The sequence below is a fragment of the Eretmochelys imbricata genome, chromosome 8 (genome assembly GCF_965152235.1).
Source record: "Eretmochelys imbricata isolate rEreImb1 chromosome 8, rEreImb1.hap1, whole genome shotgun sequence".
NCBI classification, from domain to species: Eukaryota; Metazoa; Chordata; order Testudines; family Cheloniidae; genus Eretmochelys; species Eretmochelys imbricata.
In genome coordinates this window covers 76,915,015-76,935,839 of record NC_135579.1, presented here as the reverse complement: position 1 = coordinate 76,935,839, position 20,825 = coordinate 76,915,015, and the positions used below count along the sequence as shown (strand labels likewise).

Sequence of the window (20,825 nt, the reverse complement as noted above, 5' to 3'; positions counted from 1 at the left end):
CCCTAATCATTTTGTTGACCTTTTCTGTACACTTTCCAATTCCAGTATATCTTTTCTGAGATGGGACAACTAGATCTGCATACAGTATTCAAGATGTGAGTGTGCCATAGATTTATATAGAGGCAATATGAAAATTTCTCTCATTATCTATCCCTTTCCTAATGATTTCCAACATTCTGTTAGTTTTTTTGACTGCCGTTGCACTTTCAGTGGATGTTTTCAGAGAACTATCCATGATGACTCCAAGATCTCTTTTCTTGAGTGGTATCAGCTAATTTAGACCTCATCATTTTATATGTATAGTTGGAGTTATGTTTTCCAATGTGCATTACTTTGCATTTATCAACATTGAATTTCATTTGCCATTTTGTTGCCCAGTCAACCAGTTTGTGAGATCCCTTTGTAACGCTTCACAATCTGCTGTGGTCTTAAGTGCAGTTGAGTAGTTTTATGTCATCTGCAAATTTTACCCCTTTTTCCAGATCATTTGTGAATATGTTGTATAGTACTGGTCTCAGTACAGACCCCTAGTGGACACCACTATTTACTTCTCTCCATTCTGAAAACTGACCATTTATTCCTACTCTTTGTTTCCTATGTAGCAATCCATTTCTGATCCATGGGAGGACCTTCCCTCTTATCCCATGACAGCTTACTTTGCTTAAGAGCCTTTGATGATGGACCTTGTCAAAGGTTTTCTGAAAATCTTCACACTATATGCACTGGATCCCCCTAGTCCACATGCTTATTGACCCCCTCAAAGAATTCTACTAGATTGGTGAGGCATGATTTCCCCTTACAAAAACCATGTTAATTCTTCCCCAACAAATTGTGTTCATCTATGTGTCTGATAATCCTGTTCTTTACTATAGTTTCAACCAGTTTGCCCAGTACTGAAGTTAGACTTACCAGCCTGTAATTGCTGGAGTCGCCTCTGGGACCTTTTTTAAAAATTGCCGTCACATTAGCTATCCTCCAGTCACCTGGTACAGAAGCTGATTTAAATGATAGGTTACATACCCCACAGTTAGCAGTTCTTCAGTTTTACATTTGAGTTCCTTCAGAACTCTTGGGTGAATACCATCTGGTCTTGGTGACTTATTAGTGTTTAAATTAATCAGTTTGTTCCAAAACCTCCTCAAATGACACCTCAGTCGGGGACAGTTCCTCAGATTTGTCACCTAACAGGAATAGCTCAGGTTTCATTTAAAGTTGAGAAACCATCTGGGGTTGAAAAAGCAGGAAAGCTTGTTTTTCCCCTTTCAATCTCTGAATAAAACTGAGGTTGAGATCTATTTCTGAAGTCTTGAAGGATATAGTAACCAGTTCTGTTAATTAACTGACTGAATTATCTGTAGTATTAAATATCCAGGTCATGTAAGGTAGTTTTATTTAACTAATAAACAATTTTTTCCATCCAAATGCAGTTTGATTCTAATTACAAATAGAAAAGGAGTACTTGTGGCACTTTTAGAAACTAACAAATTTATTTGAGCATAAGCTTTCGTGAGCTACAGCTCACTTCATCGGAACTGTAGCTCACAAAAGCTTGTGCTCAAATAAATGTATTAGTCTCTAAGGTGCCACAAGTACTCCTTTTCTTTTTGCGAATACAGACTAACACGGCTGCTACTCTGAAACCTGTAATTACAAGTAAATTAATCATAATCTAGCAAGTAAAAAAAGGTCATTCACCATTTTTTATCATAAAAAGTGTAAAAATTAAGAATCTGAATAAATGTATGTTAAGTCATATAGTTGTTTAAATATGTATAGATATAATATATCTTGCTGGCTAGCAAAAAGTACCAAATCTAGTGTAAATGCTTATATTTAGTTGCAAATTAACTTGTAATGGTTACCAATCAATACAAATCACACCTTCTTTAGGAAAATAACTAAAGTACAAATGTAAAACAATATTATGTTGCTTGATATATTAATTGTTTGTTGATTAGGTTTTTGTTTTAGTTTAGTCTGTATAATGTATAATATACAGAATCAGGCTCAGTATTATCAGAGTTACAGCTCTGGGAGCTCCATAGGGCACAACAGTGACAACAAAAACACACACTCAGGGAAGACCATCAGTAATTGTACAAATTTGATGATAATGATGATTAGTCCAATAAGTAAAACAATCCAAACAAGTAAAGTGAGATAGTATAGTATAGAGTGACTGGCACCATTACATGTATATACTCACCCTGTTCATGGGGACAGCTCTAGAGCAGGGATCTCAAAGTCCCGGCCCGAGAACCTCGCCACTGCGGCCCGCAGAGGAGAGACGTTTGCAGACACCGCCCCCCGCAGCTCCCATTGGCTGGGGGAGAGGAACAGAGATACCATCACTAGTTGCTGGCAGAGTCAGCCGGGGAGGCAGCATCATTATTGCTGGGCAGAGTTAGCCATTGAGGCAGCATCACTTTTTTCCACAATGAATATAAACAAGTCAAAATACCGAACACAACTATCTGGTGCACACCTTGCTGCAATTCTGAAGGTTTCAACTGCTCAGTCACTGAGGCCAAACACCAACAAACTGACAGAAGTGAAGCGTTGCCAGGTGTCTGGCAAACACTAAAAACTCTCTGGCAGGCGATGAATTGTATAAAGTTGTATGACAGTTTTTATTATTTCTAAGAAATTTGAAATAGAAAATGTTTATTGTATTTTTTTTTTCTGAACACCATCTTCAGTGACATTGGCCCGCTGGGAGGATTTGAGAACTGGCACTGGCCATAAGATAAATTGAGTTTGAGACCCCTGCTCTAGAGGGTGAGACAGATCCTAGTCTGACTCTCTGGTATGCTGATGAAGAACTCCAATGGCTGTATCTGAGACCAGATGTTTGATAGGCCTTTTGCTGGTCCTTATGCATATGTACAAATAGTTTTTCCCTCCTTTACCATATCTTCACTTTCTCACTCTCATAACATTGGGGTATCCTTATCCTGTAGGTTAGTACATTAATTAGGCAAAGCTCATTAGTATATACATCAGTTGAATTACTATGGTTACCTGCAGTTGAGCATCTGCTGATGTCCCCTTCGAAAAATACTCGAAACTGGTGCAATCTGCCTTCTTGCGGTTACCTACCAGCAGATTGCAACACTTGTTTATTGTTTTGTAATAGTCACAAAGTCTTGTGCCATCTCGTGACTTAAGGTCACTATTAGTTTAATTACATATGCTAATTTATTGAGCAGCTATTCCTACTCAGGCTATAAGGCTTTATGCTAACTACTTAAGCTGCTATTATAGATCCAGGCCTATAGCTCACTTGTGTCCCTGCTATCAGTTCCTTATCCTTTTATCTTCTAATTTCTACTATAATTATTACATGGCTACAATTAAAATCCATTTAAATCAAGATATCCTGCCTGCTGATTTTAAATCATAATTAAAAACAGTCCACCCTGTAGCCATGCATTCACACTGACAGCCACCTTCTTCTCAACTCCTAACATACTCTCTACAGTTCTACTTGATTTTCTAGCTGTGAAGAAGTCCAAACCTAAATCCTTCTTTTTTTCCAGTCTTCTCTCTCAGGGCCTTGTTACAATAAGGAATTGCTTCATAACTGGATCCAACCTCCGATCAAAGGCAGGGCATACAGTACTGGAGTTGCCTTTGTTATACCAATAAAATAAAAACCAGCAGGATCTTAAAGGGGAAAAGGCATTTATTGTGAATACAGAAAGAATCATAGTAAGCAGTTAGTTATAGCTATAACATTCCATTCAATCTCATATTTATTCACACTTTCATTCATACACACACACACACACAGAGGTTCTGCAAGGTTGTTATCATAGTTACCAGCCTTAGAGTTGCTCATGCCAAGCCACTGGCCAGGTGGCCTGGACATGAGGAGGGAGCAGGGCCTTGTCAGATGCTCATCTGATGCTCCTGGAAGTTGGTTTGCAGAATCAGACCCCCAAAGCTCTCACTTTCTAGAGTCCATTTTTATAGGAATTTCTTCCTATGCCAGTCTATGGGAATTGCTTCATCATGCTGTTGCTGAATCAATCAGCAGATGGCACATTCCTGATGGCACCGTGCTGCTAGATGTTATCTTGTTCTTTGGTTCTCCCATTCTTGAGGCTGTTGGGTGGATTCCAGTCTGCCCTCCGGGGGTCCTCTGGTTATTTCCACTTGACGCCTTCTTCAGCCGATGGACACTGGATTCTTAGGCTGGCACCTCCCTGATCATTCAGTTATTATCCACACCAAGCATCCATCCACATACATCCTCTATCTCTATTTTAATCACAATTGTTAACACAGCAAGATGAATACAACGAAAGGGCGGGGAGACTCTGAGTGCTGTTTCTGTTGTTACAGAGTATTGTTTTGAGTCTCTCTCTGCGTGAGTAGTTGTTATTACAAAGAATTGCTTTGAGAACAGACTCTGTCTTAGAATGTACTAACACAATTAGCAGCTTGCAAATTTAACACATAGAGGGAGAGAAACAGTACCAAAAACCAAGAGACCTCTTAATTAGTAATACCCTGGAATTTAAACTATGGGGAATTAAACTCATTTGTGATTTTAATACAGAACTTCTTTAATATGATCCAACACCTTTAGCAACAGTCAGAGAAAATACTTGGCTTTTTAAATTAAATCAATGTAATTATATAAACTCCTATCATGAAAACCCTCTCAATGTGGATGTAATGGGAAAGATCGTAAAGAAGTTAGTCATATAGAATAAAACTGAGTTGCCAGATTCAAGCAGTAGGATGGGTACCTAATGCTCTCGCAATCCATTTTATGTATATTCAGTAAAACAACTAGGGAACAAGCTAGCTTTTATCTGTAAGGGTACCCTAATATGTGTGCATTGAGCATTGTTAGATTAATTCTTATTCTTCCTACCCACATTCTTTGTACAGTTTGCGAACTAACCTCTCTTCCTGTGCTCGTGTCCCTTCTCGAGGGCTAACGTGAATTGGTTTTCCTCTTTGCCAACTTGCAGAGTTTTGCCTGTCTGTGTATTTGGCCTGCTTTGTGTTTTCTTGATACGCTTTAATGTTTTGCATATTGGATTTTTTTGCATGGTGCTGAGATACCGAGTGATATTTAAAAGTGTCAGATGTTCTAGTGAGGGAAGGCCATATATTTGAGTTCTGTGAAGTGTCACTATTTGAAACTCTTTTCCCCGCTAACTGATGTGCTTGATGTTTTGACTTGCCTGAACATACCGTGGGGGGAGAGATAAGAAAATACTAAAATAAGTTGGTGGAGCATTGTCCTTTACATTAAATATAGTAACTTCTTCACACTGAAAATAAACAAGAGCTGACTTTACACCATGCCACTAGGTGGTGGTTTGGTTAAATTGGTCCTATTTTCATTTTGTAAGAATGTTGGAAGTGGTGATTTCCAACAGAATCAATTTATAAATCTTATATTGTGTTCTCTATAGTGTACCGTTTAAGGTTTTTTAAAGCATTTATTTATATTGAAAAAAGTTCATAATTGTCCATGTGTAATAACTAGTTTGTGTTATCTCTACAGGAGTTGTCAAGCAGAAATTCCAACACCAGAGCTCCTAAGTAACTGGCATTCATCAGGTAAGACCAGTGTTTTGCATACTGAAAAAACTCTGCCTTATCTCTCTTTGTATTTTAAAATAAGATAAGCAAAGGTTTCATCACTTCAGAAACTAAGTAAAAGGAGCAAGTGCAGAATTCTTCTGCTTAGCATTTAAAAAATGAATTGCACTATAGACTCTATGTGGGTGTATAGACCAAATTACTAAAAGAAGAATCAACAGGCATTGTAATAAGGTCAGATAGATAAATCATGAAGAGCAAATAAAACCTATGCCTTTATAATAGCAAAGAATTCACCATTTGGATTCCCCGTAAAATTGATCTGGAGCATTCTCTGCAAGATAACTTCTTATATCTGCCTTTTCTATATTCAACATTTTAGATGCCATAGATTAGGACTTTTGCTTCAGAACTTGTACAAATCTTTGTCAGGCAAACTTGTAGTTAATAAATTAAAGGTACAACCATGTTTCATTGACAAAATAATTTTAAAGGGTTACTGTAAGTGCTCTTCAGAGTAAGCTTAGGTTTGAGGAGGGGGGTTTAAAACTAGTAGGATGAACATAAATATTTTGACACATTTGGTTTAGATCTGTATTTCTACTAGTTTAATAGCACTTAGAGCCAACTGCTTGCCCAGACCAAATCTGTATTTTTCCTGCCAAGTGGACAAACAGAACTATATGTTATGTGCTTACACTGAAGACTGTCTTGCAGAAAGAATGAAGAGACCACGGTGTCTTAGAGCTTGTTTATATGGGAAAGGGTTTTTTCAGTATAACTTTAGCATTTTTTGGAATAAATTGCTTTGTGTCCATGCAAGCTTTTTGTTTTGTTTTCCAGTTTTCTGGCATCTGATCATGCTTTAATTAATCTGCTTTGGAAATGAAATAACTCTATTATGGAATGAGTTACACTGCTAAAAGGTTCATGTGTATGTATCTCTATTTTTAATTAACCATACTGTTTCAGGTAGTCCTTCCACTCTTCTGGCGATATCTGCATGGCATTGCAGAAGTAACGCCGGTGGCTGTCTGCCAACTCATCCAAAGCCTCCCGCCTGCATGATTGCTAGTACATCTGGTATACCTTGTTCGTATTAATGATAGTCAGGATCATAGTGCTCAGCAGTGCTTTTTCCATTATGTGCTGCCTGATGTGTTTGGGCAGTTGGAAAATCATCCTGGCCCACTAAAACCAGATGAGTTTATGGGATACCAGGAGAGGAATCATGGGAGTTTTTCTGTTTTTGTATTTCTGTTGATCCCAAGTCCCAGCATTCCAGTAGGTTTTGGTAGGTATCCCACAATGCTCTGAGAAAAATCCCTGAACGGATAAAGCCTGGCAGCAGAACATGGGATATCTGCCCAAAATGCAGAGCAATTATTTTAAAGAAAAAGTTGAGCCATGTGGACACAGTGATTCACAGAGTAAGTAGATAGGTTTCAGAGTGGTAGCCATGTTAGTATTAAGTTGGCATCAACAAAGTGGTGTGGATGCACTATCACGATACTTATGACAGTATAACTACAGTACAGGGATCGGCAACCTTTCAGAAGTGGTGTGCTGAGTCTTCATTTGTTCGCTGTAATTGAAGGTATTGCGTGCCAGTAATAAATTTTAACGTTTTTAGAAGATCTTTCTCTATAAGTCTCTATTCTGTAACTAAACTATTGTTGTATGTAAAGTAAACAAGGTTTTTAAAATGTTTAAGAAGCTTAAATTAAAATGCAGATCTTATCAGTTTAGTGCAGTGGTTCTGGAGTGGAGTGCGAGATGCCCTTTCTGGGGGTGCGAGACATGCGAGATTTTTTTTAGAAGGTAAATCACTGAAAACACAAGTTAAGCACAGGCACATAAGTACAACTACTTTGTTTCATCAAACCATGTATTTATTAACATTATACATTTTTTTTAACGATTCCTGTAACATACGAACAAAGTTTTTCAAGTTTTTAAGCTAATTGTAGTGTAATTTGATAAGGGGTGAGAGAGCATATTTTGAGAACTCCAGACTGTCAGTGCGCTGAGCGGGGCTGGGTGTAGTGTATTAAATTGCTCCGCATAGGAATGTGCTACTTACAGTGTATTACTTACGGCTGCCGGTCCTGATGCTCTGAGTGACATGGTAAGGGGACGGAAAGGTAAGGGGTGGTTGGATAGGCGTGGGAGTCCCGGGGGGGCCTGTCGAGGTTGGGGGTGTGGATGGGGTCGGGGGGGTTGGATGGGTGGAGGATTCTGAGGGGGGCAGTCCAGGGTAGGGGGTCCTAGGAGGGCATGGTCAGGGGATAAGGAGTGGGGAGGGGGTTTGGAGTTGGATGGGTCAGGGTTTATGAGGGGGGCAGTCAGGGGGCAGGAAGTGGGCCGGCTGTTTGGGGAGGCACAGCCTACCCTACTGCTCTGTAGTGTATTAAATTTCTCCCCATTGGAATATGCTACTTACGGTGTACCACTTACAGCTGCCAGACCTGATGCTCTGCAAGTAGCACATTTCTACAGGGAGAAATTTAATACCCTACATTGGCGGACAGTCCCAGCCGCCGGCCCCACTCAGCCCACTGCCGGCCTGGGGTTCTGTTCACCCAGGACAGTGGCTGGGACCCCAGCTGGCAGCAGCGTGCCAGTAAAAATTGGCTCGCATGCCGCAGGTTGCCAACCCCTGCTATAGTGGAAAAACCTACACTGGGAAAAATTTTCCTTTGTAGGCAGGCCCTAAGTTTCATTGCCTGACATGCTGGGCTAATATTCAAAATGTAGCACCTCGCCATATGAACGGGACAAAAGTCTTCTGTGTGCCTTATGTTTCAGGTCTCAGTAGTAAACTAGCAATGGTCCACATGACTCAGCTTACACAGAACTTGCAAGAAGGTAATAAAGATATGGCCAAAAATATCTGCTTATGGTGAGATGGTATAATTCACACTGCCAGACACCCAGCATAAAGCACATGGTGCCTATTGAGGACTTGAAGAGAAAAGCACAAATTAAAGTCTCCGCTCTAAAATAGGGAAACTGAAGGAAATCTAGCTGGGAAGGTGATATCTTCACTATGTAGGTTTGAAGTAAGGAGAGGGTTTAGCTACTGAGACATAATTATGCTCTCCAGCAAGATTTCTCAGGGTATTAATTACTTGCCCTTATTACTTAAGGATTTCAAGAGGTTAGAATAGTTTGTTCTAATAATTGGGCTGGTATCTATTTACAGTTATTTCACAGATTAAAACAAAGAAATCTGTCCCTACAGTGCTTTTGCAAACAGTAGGGTGTACCCTTATGACTGGATATAAAAACTTCCAAACATAGACAAGAAAAGGACAGGGAGCCACAAAGCTGTGTTTAAATGTAGTAATCCATCTGTAATTATTTGGTAGGTTTTAGAACAGACTTTTATTCTATTGCTACCTGCTGAGGTGTTGGGCACTTCCACCACACTGATTGCATTGCTCAGTTTCATTCATGGAACAATCAGTTGCAGGGTTAATTTGATAAAACTTATTGTCATCAGCAGTCTTGTGTGAAATTAACAGATACATAAATAAGCAGAATTTTCTGCACAAAGATGGAAAAACACTGAGGGCCGATGAAAGAAAGCAAGTAAAGTAAAAGAAAGAAACGAAGAGTGTGAAGCTAATTTATTTCAAGAATAAAGGAGCAGATGGTATCACCAATTATGAAGGGTGTGATACAATGCCCACTGAAGCCAATGAAGAAACACTCACTTAGGGGCATGAGATTAACCTCTAGCTGCCATTTATTTTGCAAACTGTTCTCCTGGCAAGGCTCTTGTCCCTCCCCTGGCTGACGATTGTCTTAGACTTTCTCTACGTGGGAAAGTTGCACTAGTTTAACTTAAATATTCTAAAACTGATTTAGTTAAACTGGTGGAAACTCCTGTATAGACTTGCTTATTTTGATTTTAGTTTGAACTGATTCCCAATCAGTTTTCAAGCGAAACTGCAAAAAGCCACAGTTAAACGAATGTAAATTTCTGTGTGGACACACTTATTTTGGTTTAAATTCACATTTCCTGAAATGTTAAACTGCAACTTTCTCAGCACTCCGTGATCGGGATTGTCAACCATTCATACTCTTTGAGTTGAAACTAGTGACACCCAGTTGGGCTGGCTGCTGCAGGAGTGAATCGGCAGAGTAATTCCACACCAACACAGCATCCTAGAACTTGACACTGCATCACATGGCTTTTGAATGCTGAGAAATTACTTAAAGAATCTCTGACATTTTCACGTGTGAATCATAAACAGGATCTGTTTAAAAAAAAAAAATGATCTTGTCACAGCTTACAGTGAGTTTTCTTTTGTGATTTGGACTACTTCTGAAGCTTGTTCAGAGCTTTGTGAAAATTGCAGCTCAAATAGACTATTTCCCTCTCGCCCACTGCTGAAGATTAAAGGCCAAAGTGACCGATGATGTAATCAGGCAAAAATCTCCATTGACGAAAATTCATGACAGTTCAGTTCAAAGTCTTGTAATCATTTCCATCTCTTCTACAGTCTTGATGTTTTGGTACAGTTGATCTTATTAGTGGTTGCTTACTTGACCAACAATAAACTGAATCCTTTGTAGTCAAACACAAACTGTTCTTCACTGAGTGTGGGAGAATACTCTACATCTTGAAGGATTGCTGAGTTTTAGTTACTGTAGTATGTGATCAGTTTACTTTTGGTCAAACAAGGAATACAGCCTCTTCTTTTAGAACGTTTTAGCAGCACATCAGTAGGTGAGGCAATACATTGAAATAAACCTAATCTAGCTCAGTTCAAATTTTAAAATGAAAAGCAGTTGATTGGAAGGTACAAGTAGATGATTTTGTTCCAGTCTGCTTAGGATGTCGTGTGTATTCTCTTGCATAATATTTTGTATGGAAAATCAAGCAGTACAGTGCTAGGGTTGTCATTGTGACACCCCACTTGCTGAGCGTGGGTCTGATTTTAAGACCTCACCCATATATTAATAGACAGACCCTTCATTTTAGAACCAAAAATGCTCAAGCCTATGGATTGTATCAGTGTTTGAAACCATTTTCCAACAATATTGCGAACAAATGCCAGTTCTATCCAGTGCTAACAGTGTTGGGAAATGGTTGTCTAGCACAGTTACAGCAACAGAATGTGTTTAAGAATATGCATGCTGTAGTTTCAATAAGGGGTTTCCTCTCATAGGTTATTGAAACACTAGTATTAAGAGTTTTCTGCAAGGCAATTGTGATTCTGGTCTCAAAGACCTTCTGCAGAGATTTATTAATGTTGCAGAATTTTACATTTTTATTGGTTGAATTGAATATAAAAGGATAAATGTTCATGCATGTTCTATTTCTCACTTACAGCATCCTCCAGAAAGAGCTAGGAAAGGGTTTGTCTTAATTTTGTTGTCTTAGTCCCAATTGTGCTTAGTGCTGTATAGACACAGAAAAACACAATATCTACTGTAAAGAGCCTACAATCTAAACTGCATGAAAACAAAGACGGAATTGTTCAAACAAATATGATGCAACATTGAAAGGCCAAACGTCAAGTCATGTAGAATTTTTATAAATATACTGGTGGGTGTAATGCTAAAAGAATTAAGGAGCCAGTTGTGCAATTGAATCTGCCTGGATTGTGCAGCAGTCTGTTGACTTTGGTGGAGCCTGACACACAGTCAGTCTACCCATGGAGTTCTGATTGCAGGGCTAGGTCCTTTGTTTTTAAAGACTGGATTTGGAGTTGGAGTGCATGGTTGTAATGAGAAGGATGGAACAGAGGCAGCATGAAAAATGACGTGATGATGAGTGAAAGAAGAATAAAAATAGGGTTTGTGTGATTTGTTTCCTTGTGGATTCACACTTTCTCTTAGTATGGGAATACTGTCAGTGTCTAATATAGTTCCTATCACTCAGATTTCTAAAAATTATGCCTTATGTAACTTTAAGTTCAAATTTAGTTTCTTGCTTGAAGTCTTTATTTGCTTTTGAACATTGCTTTTCCTCCAAAGCTTCTGCAATTAGTGTTGGAGGTCAGGAACTACAGCTTGTCTAATCAGTGACCTGGCAATAATAGTATTGGATACATTTTAAGTAAAAATTGTTGGTGTCTCTTATCAGGGCCAGAAAGTACATCCTGTCTCACTGGAATAACAGAAGGGGGCCTTCTGAAAGACGCTGGTTGAAAAGACTTGATGCGTGTGCTCTTCTGGAAAAGAGAACCTACAGAATTAGAGAGTCATCTAAAATGCTTGACAAGGTGTGGACTACATAAATATGTTTTCATTGGTTAATGAATGTATTGTAATTTGAGCCCAGTAATACATAACAGTGGGCTCATTAAAGACTGCTAGTTATGAATTGTCAACAAAAAGCAATATCTCTTTAAAAGTAGAACTGAAACTCCTGTTCAGTGAGTCTTCCTCTCACACACCCACATCCTTTCCTCCCAGTTCAGCATTCCTGGGGAGAGGAGAAAAATGCAACTTCTGGGTCTAATATATATAATGTGGCATAAATTATGCAGCTTTGGCAAGTGATAGCAAAATCTAGAGATCACAAGACAAAGTAGTATAACAAAACTTTTTAGATTTTTTTAAATATTTTTAAATATAGTTTTTTGTCTGGTGAAAAAAATTTCCCTGGAACCTAACCACCCCCCCCCCCCACACACACACATTTACATTAATTCTTATAGGGAAATTGGATTCGCTTATCATTTCGCTTGAAGTCTCATTTTTCAGGGACATAACTACAATGTTAGGCGAGGAGTTACTGTAAATAATTACTTCAGGTCTGAAAGTCTTACAACGGTGGTCAACGGAAACAAAACACTAGTAATTCATTACAATTTATAAACGGATGTAGTCCCTACGCAATATTACAAATATTTATACTGTGTGTGTGTGTGTATGTATGTATATATATATATATAATATAAGTTTTAAACAAACAATTTAATACTGTACACAGCAATGATTATTGTGAAGCTTGGTTGAGGTGGTGAAGGAAGAGGGTGGGATATTTCCCAGGGAATGCCTTACTGCTAAATGATGAACTAACATTTGGCTGAGCCCTCAAGGGTTAACACGTTGTTAATGTAGCCTCACACCCTACAAGGCAGTACGAATGGAGGGAGGGGAGACAGCATGGCAGACAGAGAGACACGCCCTGTGTGTGGGGGAGAGAGAGAGATGTGCATTGCCCCTTTAAGTATACTGACCCCATTCTAAGTATATTGCCTTTAAAAAAAAATCGGGAAGTTGAGACAGCAGCTGTGGCCAGTAAGCTCTCTCTGTCCTGAGCCCTGTCCTGTCTATGGAGAAGGGGTAAGGGGGGGCAGGAGTAGGGGGGGAGGGGGACACCCTGACATTAGCCCCCCTCTTTCCCCTTCCCCTGCACAGCAAGCAGGAGGCTGCCAGGAGCAGCTCCAAGGCAGAGGGCAGGAGCAGCATATGGCAGTGTGGGGAGGGACAGCTGAACTGCCAGCAACTGGGTAGCCTGCTGGGTGGCTGCTGCACAGGGAACTTAGAGGAACAGGGAGCTGATGCGGGGCTGTCTGTCCACTCTGGTTTCAAGCCCCCACCAGCTAGCTGCAACGGGCTGCTCTTCCTGCAAGCAGTGGACACAGCAGGCAGCTGCCAAAGAATGTTATAAGGGTGCATTGCACAACTTTAAAAGAGCATGTTCCCTAATTGATCAGCAATGAAACAATGTTAACCGGGACGACTTTAAGTAAGGAGTTACTGTACCTGGAAAGGTTTCAGAGTAACAGCCGTGTTAGTCTGTATTCGCAAAAAGAAAAGGAGTACTTGTGGCACCTGAGACTAACCAATTTATTTGAGCATAAGCTTTTGTGAGCTACAGCTCACTTCATCGGATGCATACTTGGAAACTAACTAGTTCCAGTGCTTTGCTGTCAGGGTGACAGGCCAATTTAGTCTGATGTAATTCCAGTGAAATGGGCAGAATTACTGTAAGGATGAATTTTTCACATCTTTTAGGAAAGATTGCCAGTTGAATTAAAGCACTTTGAAAAGCTTTTATGGCTTTGATATGGGTTAAAAGCTGCCGAGATGGAAATAGAACTGTCAAATCTGCTACACTTAAACATTATTTCATTTCATGAGTCACTCAGATGTATTCAAAGTACAGATCTGATCTGGAATAAGGATCTTGTGTTTTAATAAAATTGGTTTAAGCAAAATTATTGTTAAATATAGTACAAAATGGTGGGATGTTAATTGCTTAAATATTACAGAATTAAACACTGAAGTTATAAGCAGGATTAATGCCTATAAGTTAATTTTAATGCACAAGCATAGTTTGCCAGAGGTTTCAGAATTTAATTATTAACCAGTCCAGATGGTGTATAAACACTAAAAAACTTAGTAGTATAACACTTGAATTTTTCTAATAGAAAAATGTTCTTGTGGTCAGAGACTAGAGAAAACACATGGTCTGTCTGGGATATACAGTAAAAGGTAGCAACCTTCTGGATGTGTGTGTTATAGGGAACTACAAACTGACAAAGGGAACTTTGTGTAAAAAAAAAATAAATAATATATATATATATATATATATGCACATAGTTTAGTTTCACTTATATGAAAACTTCCATCTGTATATAAACAAAAGCTCATTATAGTCTTTGCTTTATAGGACTGTTCTAAGAAACTGTCACTAGGTCATGCTTTCTCGATATTAGTTTATTAAAAATATCTTGAGACATATTTTCATCAGTCTTTGTTTTGAATTTATTTGAGTTTGCTATTTTCTGTCCTGACTACCATCATTTTTTAAAGGACATGCATAACTCTTTATCAAACAATATGAAGGATAATCGCTGTATTGCTTTATTTTACATTGAGTTTTATGGGCTGCTGTATTCTGTGGCGGCCTTGCTTACGCTGTGAAATAGTGTAACTTTCCATCTGAAAGAAGGCTAGATGAAGTTTCCCTGCATTTGCAGTTAAATCAGGCACCTCATCAGTTCAGTTCAGCTGTAATTGTTGCTAATTACTTGTCAGTAATAGTTCAAGTTCATAATGTAGATGAGGCCTGAGAATGAGAGGCCCGGTAAAATACATAGGCATACCTGTAGTATTTCACTGGTGACTAAAGTAGGTCTTTATAGCTACAAGAAGAAATCTTTGAAAGAAATTACAGCAGCATCAGTATGGTATTTAATGTAGACTTGCTTGAATTTTCTGTCTCAGTTTCTGAACTGGTTTCTCTCTCTCTGTCTAAGGAAGTGGGGTACAGTTGTGCAGGATGTGACAGCAACTTTACACTTCTTGCTGTCTCTTAAATCTTTATAGGATAGTCCCCTGTAGGCAGTACTTAATTTATGTCTCTAAACTTGGCAAATTCGTTGCCCTGGCACCACTGGGCTTACCACATCTATTATGAAGTAAAAAAACTTGCTTGAGCCCCGGCACTGGTTTCATAACAAATTAAGCACTGCCTGTAGGTATATTCATGTAACACTGAAATATTGTACGCTGTGTATTTTGACAGTGTTAAATTAAGAATTTTTTTCTGGACCATACTACAATCTTTTAAAATGGATGGGATAAAAAGATAAATGATGAACAATATGGAAGTGTGATTCATTACAGAAGAAGAATAAGCTTGAGCAACAATGCACAAGGGTTAGAAGTATATATTCTGCCAGAATAGACACACTTTAAGTGTAAAGGATAAGGTCTAACATGGTACTTATGACCCACTCGTAGCAGATTAACTGACTGGAAACACCTCTTAAAGTATGGTATGGATTTTTTTTTAAGGAATATTTTGTAAATATAATGAGACTTTTAGCTGATTTGTCAGTCAGGGGTCTGCCATAATTGGGTATAACAACTATATCATGTGCTCTTTGCAATTATTCTGTATGCCCAAGTTATATTCCAAATTTTAGTATCCATCCCATTTTTTGTTTTTACCTCCACAGTAGATCTGGATTGTTCTTAGCCTGTAATAAATGGTAAAAAGCAGTCCATTTCTGGCCAAAGGAGGAAATGGAATAAGTGAATTGAGACACAATTACAGTTGCTAAACACCATTAGTATCTAATTTATTGGTTTATTTGCTCGGCAAAACCCTTTGCCTTGTACAAGGAGTGTCTCTCTTCTATTTGAAGAGAGTCCAGTGAGGCAGGGGTAAATAAACATCTTTTTAATGTGCAGTCTATTCAAAGGCAATTTTTTGTGCTTTGTTTTAAAACCATTTTAATTTTACTCAGAGCTTTCTGTTGCCCTCATTAGTTTCAAAGGCTTATTAAAGTGTGGCAGGTAGTAGTAACATACAGACTGATTTTAGGCCAGGGACTGTGGGTACCCAGCCAGGATAGCCATGAATTAGGCTTTAGCAACTGCAGGCAAGCAGTAAATGAGCTGCATATAAACTGAATAAAGCACAGAGAACTGTGTCTATATTATAATTCTAGCAAGTCCCCTCATAGACCCCAGTTCAGGAAAACACATACACAGCCTTTCTGAATAGGAATGCTTTATGGAATCAAAGCCATAGGGACCTATTGGCAAGAGCTGGATATTCTTAAATGGGTTGTAAATAAGGGATTGGAAGTGGCCAACGCAAGCAGGTACTGTATTTAAAACTACTGTAATTTAAAATCCATATGAAAGCAGCCCCTCCATTTAAAATACACAAGTAATCTACTAGACAGTGAGACTTCTCTGTCTGGAAGGAGGAAAAGCTCTTCAACTTCAAATGGGACAAAGAGTGAATTGCAGTTTTACTTCACTGTTAAACAAAAAACAAACTTTGTTCAGATAAACTTCAGCAGTGTAGGACGCAGAATGTCTAACTGAAAAGATTTCAGAGTAGCAGCCGTGTTAGTCTGTATTCGCAAAAAGAAAAGGAGTACTTGTGGCACCTTAGAGACTAACCAATTTATTTGAGCATAAGCTTTCATGAGCTACAGCTCACTTCATCTGAATGCATCTGATGAAGTGAGCTGTAGCTCACGAAAGCTTATGCTCAAATAAATTGGTTAGTCTCTAAGGTGCCACAAGTACTCCTTTTCTTTTAACTGCATCTCTGGCCGCTAGGCTGAAAGGTTCTTTTCAGAGTCCTTGTTCTCTGTGTCATTTCTCCCCCCCTGCAGCTCTTGAAGCCCAAGAGGTGGGGTGCTCAGCCTCTCCAGTTCCAAAGCTGGCAGGAGGTGGAGAGGCTTCTCCAGCCTCAGAGTTGGGAGGAGACATAAGGGGCAGAGCTGTCTGGCCCTGGAGCTTGGAGTCTGGGAGGGAGGTAGGCAGGCAGGCAGAGAGTCAGAAGACTCAGAAGCCCTCCTGGAAGGTTTTTGTCAATTTCACTTTTTACCTGCAGACAGAAAGTAGAATTGACAAAGCCTTCCCTGGGGCAGCTGGGAAGCTGAAATTTTCCATCAGGAACCTCAGAAGAACAATTTTCCTACTAAAAAATTGGACTTAAAAAAAAAAATCAGAAAATCATTCCAACAGAAACTTCTGACCAGTCCTATGAGTTTCTCATGTTGTCTCCATTACTATTCATTGCACACTTAATTATGTGATTAAACACTTTTTGCTAATTGGGATTTAAGCCTTTGTATTACTTAAACTTACAGGAAAGTTACAATTGCCTTTTTATTCTAGGTTGGAATTGAATGCAGCCGTTCGACAGCCCTCTTTCTGCAGCAGACTCAGTGCAGGTGGACCCCTGCACAGAGGCTCACTGGCTTCAGTGGGGCTAGGTCCACCTGAAGTCATTTGCAGGATCAAGGCCTTAATTTGGATATTTGCAGTACCATTTTTCATGGTCTTGAACTTAAGTGTTTTGTTTTAAGAAGCAAGAGAGGGGGCTATACCAACAGAAAATTTGTATTTAGAAAGTATCAGGATTCATTTTGCAATGGACCTTTGAAGTTAGCAATGCCTGATTCTTTCAACTTGTTTAAGAGCGGATCTCTGCAAGCATATACCCGGGAGGGGCAAAAAGGTTGTTTGTCTAGATGTTCAAATCTGGTGGAGTTCTAGTGTTAGAAGGCTTTCCCTTCACCCTCTCCCCTGGTTCTTGTCACATAAACAGAAAGCAGAAGACCAGAAGTGCAGACAATGCAATGTTTATTGGGGTTACTTTCCAAGCAAGCATATCCCTCAGCCCTTCACACCAGTCGAGCTTAGCTCTATATGCCGATAGTCTGTTCCCCAATGTTATGTTCCCAGCTCTGATGCCGCAGAGCATTTACCCCATGTCCCCCTTCCCAGCTCTCAAGAGTAGCAGCCGTGTTAGTCTGTATCCGCAAAAAGAAAAGGAGTACTTGTGGCACCTTAGAGACTAACCAATTTATTTGAGCATAAGCTTTTGTGAACTACAGCTCACTTGCTGTAGCTCATAAAAGCTTATGCTCAAATAAATTTGTTAGTCTCTATGGTGCCACAAGTACTCCATTTCTTCCCAGCTCCGATGCCGTAGAGCATTTATCCCATGTCCCCCTTCCCAGCTCTGACGCTGCAGAGCCTTGCCTGTGTCCCTGTTCCCATTTTTTCCCTCTTAGCAAACATGATTCCAATTTCCCTTCCCTCTACTTCCTGTTTGACCCAGTTTATATAGTAATATTTTCAGCTATACCTTAACCAATCATTTTACTGAAATTTAACTAACCAATCCTAATATATTGTAACATAATTCTCTAACCAATTATATCCCACTAGCCTAATTAACTTACACCTATCAGAATTAATTATACAATAGACGGAAACAATTAGAGAACCAGACAGATTAACAATAGAAAAGTGGGGGCCATAAAGATAAAACAATACAGAAATGAGGGTTTCACAACCATTAATGAGTGATTTCTTGCCAGACAGGATGCTATCAAACTAAGTTTTCTTTAACCATCTTAAGATCTGTTTCTTTATGTGGTGGTGATGGGCACTATCAGGACAGGATGGTCTTCCTAACAGCCCAATACCACCTTATTTCAATGTGAATAGTTTGAAATGTGGGGATATGACCCTAGAGTTCCCAGCTTATGGCTGCCCCTGCTGCTTAGCCAAAGGCCTTAAACTAAGAACAAGGCTTCAGACTATCCTCGTGAGAGAAGGCCCATACACAGGTGGACTGTGATTTTGATTCTTTGTTTTTATACTCCTGTAACTAACTAAATGATAAAAATACACCCAAGTTCTTAAGTATAGGCCTTTACAGGCAGGCCTGACTATCTGTATTCTAACATCTAGCATTTTGATTCTCTGATATTTGATTTGTCTTTAGGGGTAGACAATAGCTATCTGAGCCCTCCTTCAATTGCTTTTCATTAAGAGGTTCCTAGAAACAGCCCACTGTCTCCTCATTTCATAAAAATTGGCTTCAGCAAAGTGAGAGGTTTTTTCCATCCATTCCATCTCCCTTAAATCTTGAAGGACCAGGGAAACAGTTCGGTTTAGTCCTGTGGCTGCTTGCCTTTTAAACTCTTTGGAGTTGAGGCACCCCAAAGATTACCAGACAAAAGTATACTTTCTAATCAGTTTGCCCAGCTCTAGCATCTTGTAACTTTGGATTAATAGCATCCAGAGTGTGGATATTAATGTTATTTGGCAATATTTTATTAGCTTGTCCCAGATAGTAGAATTTATACTCTTGTAATGGAAACTATTACCTCTTTGTATGTCAATGTTGAAAAAATATTGAAATGGACTAAATTATATCTTTCATTTCTTCGAAATCATGCAGATTCCTCCCACATAGCCATTAGCAGGAAACTATAGCATTGCCACCCAATATTAGGGATAAGTTCTTTTATGTGGTTTCCTTTTTGTTTGTCTTTCGTATGGGTTTGGCATGGTGCAGAAAACTTGACCTTCAGATTGTTTCTGAGTATATTGTTGTTGCAGCTGAAAAATGGAGAACATGCTGAATTAGAGAATGTGCTTGTAAAGCATACACTTTAAACAGGTCACATCAGCAGTGGGGTAAGAATTCTGATTAAGGCTGACCTACTTGCTCTCTATTCAAAATAGTCTCAACTACTTCAACTGTACTCCCAGTGTTTTCCCATGCAGAATGAAGATAAATGCAAAGATGGCATGTCCAAGGAATTTTAAAAGGTGTAGACCTCCTGATTGAAGATGGTTGTGTATCTTATTCTGTTTAACTAGTAAAGTAAGTATGAACATTTTAAGTATAGTACATAAATAAATATTGATTTGCATGTGCTGAATTAAAATAAACTCAACTATTTACTGTCATTAACATGTAAAATACAATAGAGCCTTGCTAATACACACTGATTGGGCCACTTACCCTGACTATTGAATTTTGTGAAATAGGAATAAGCAAAAAATGCAAACACAATGTGTCATGATCTGTATTTCTCTTCAGTTGTGCTTAATTATAATACGATACCATGCTAGTTTTCTATTCTGTAGCATATCTTATAAAACCAAGTGTTGGTAAGCATACACTTCTCTGTAGAACTCTGCTTCTAAATTTTTGCTGGGGAAAGACAGAAGGGTTATGGGGGGGGGTGGCGGCTATGTGAATTATAGGATGTCAGCCATCAAAGTTGTACTGCATTTCTAGTCTATTTGGGGTGTTCTGTTTTCCTCAGTTAAACAATTCTGTCTAATATCAGCAAGTCTATGTCAGGTGGTACTGCTGATATCTCATCAAGATTGACATGATCTCCTTATTCTGTACTAATTGGCTATAGTAATCTGGCTAGGATAATTACTCCTGGGGGAATTCTACACCAAAAAATTTAAAAGTTCTGTGCACAATGTTTTAAAATTTTGCAAAATTCTGCATATTTTATTTGTCAAAATAACACAATGTAATCACGCCAGTTTCAATTATTTTGGTAATTTATTTCAAAATGCCTGTCAGCAAGTTTGTCTGTAACAATACAGACAAAAAAATTAGGAAATATTTTTGACAGATTCCTTACTAGACATATTAATATGGATTTTGAGTAATAATAATTCATTTAAACTACAATACAGAAACATATTTCCCGCACCCCTCAGAAACAGTGTGAAGACTTGGCAGAGTCAGGGCATGGGTAACAGAGGAGCTGAGGGCGAGGGAAGTAATTGCTGGGAAGAAGCCTAGGAGTGAACTTGGAGGGTTATTGGGTGTGGGTGGGAGAAGTATGAAACATAATTTTTTTGCAGGGGGTCGGAGAGGGAGGATTGTTGGGGTGCCTCCCCCATGCAGACCCCTAGCCTCTCCCATTCAATCAGGCACATCTGCCCCCGTCCCCATGTAGCCCCCTCCCATTCAGTCCCTGGCTCAA

The 20,825-nt window shown here is 39.1% G+C and overlaps 1 protein-coding gene across 2 annotated transcripts in view; it reads left to right on the top strand.

Moving 5' to 3' along the window:
• LRRC8B (leucine rich repeat containing 8 VRAC subunit B) overlaps positions 1–20,825 on the top strand; it is a 45,099-nt gene that overhangs the window by 16,552 nt on the left and 7,722 nt on the right. Inside the window, exons 2-4 of one of the 2 annotated variants that reach the window (XM_077824585.1) lie at positions 5,528–5,583; positions 11,666–11,804; positions 19,594–19,693. The gene's annotated coding sequence lies outside the window, so the exon portion shown is untranslated. Of the gene's footprint in view, positions 1–5,527; positions 5,584–6,475; positions 6,500–11,665; positions 11,805–19,593; positions 19,694–20,825 lie in introns of those variants that run through there. The other variant, XM_077824586.1, reaches the window with a different exon arrangement.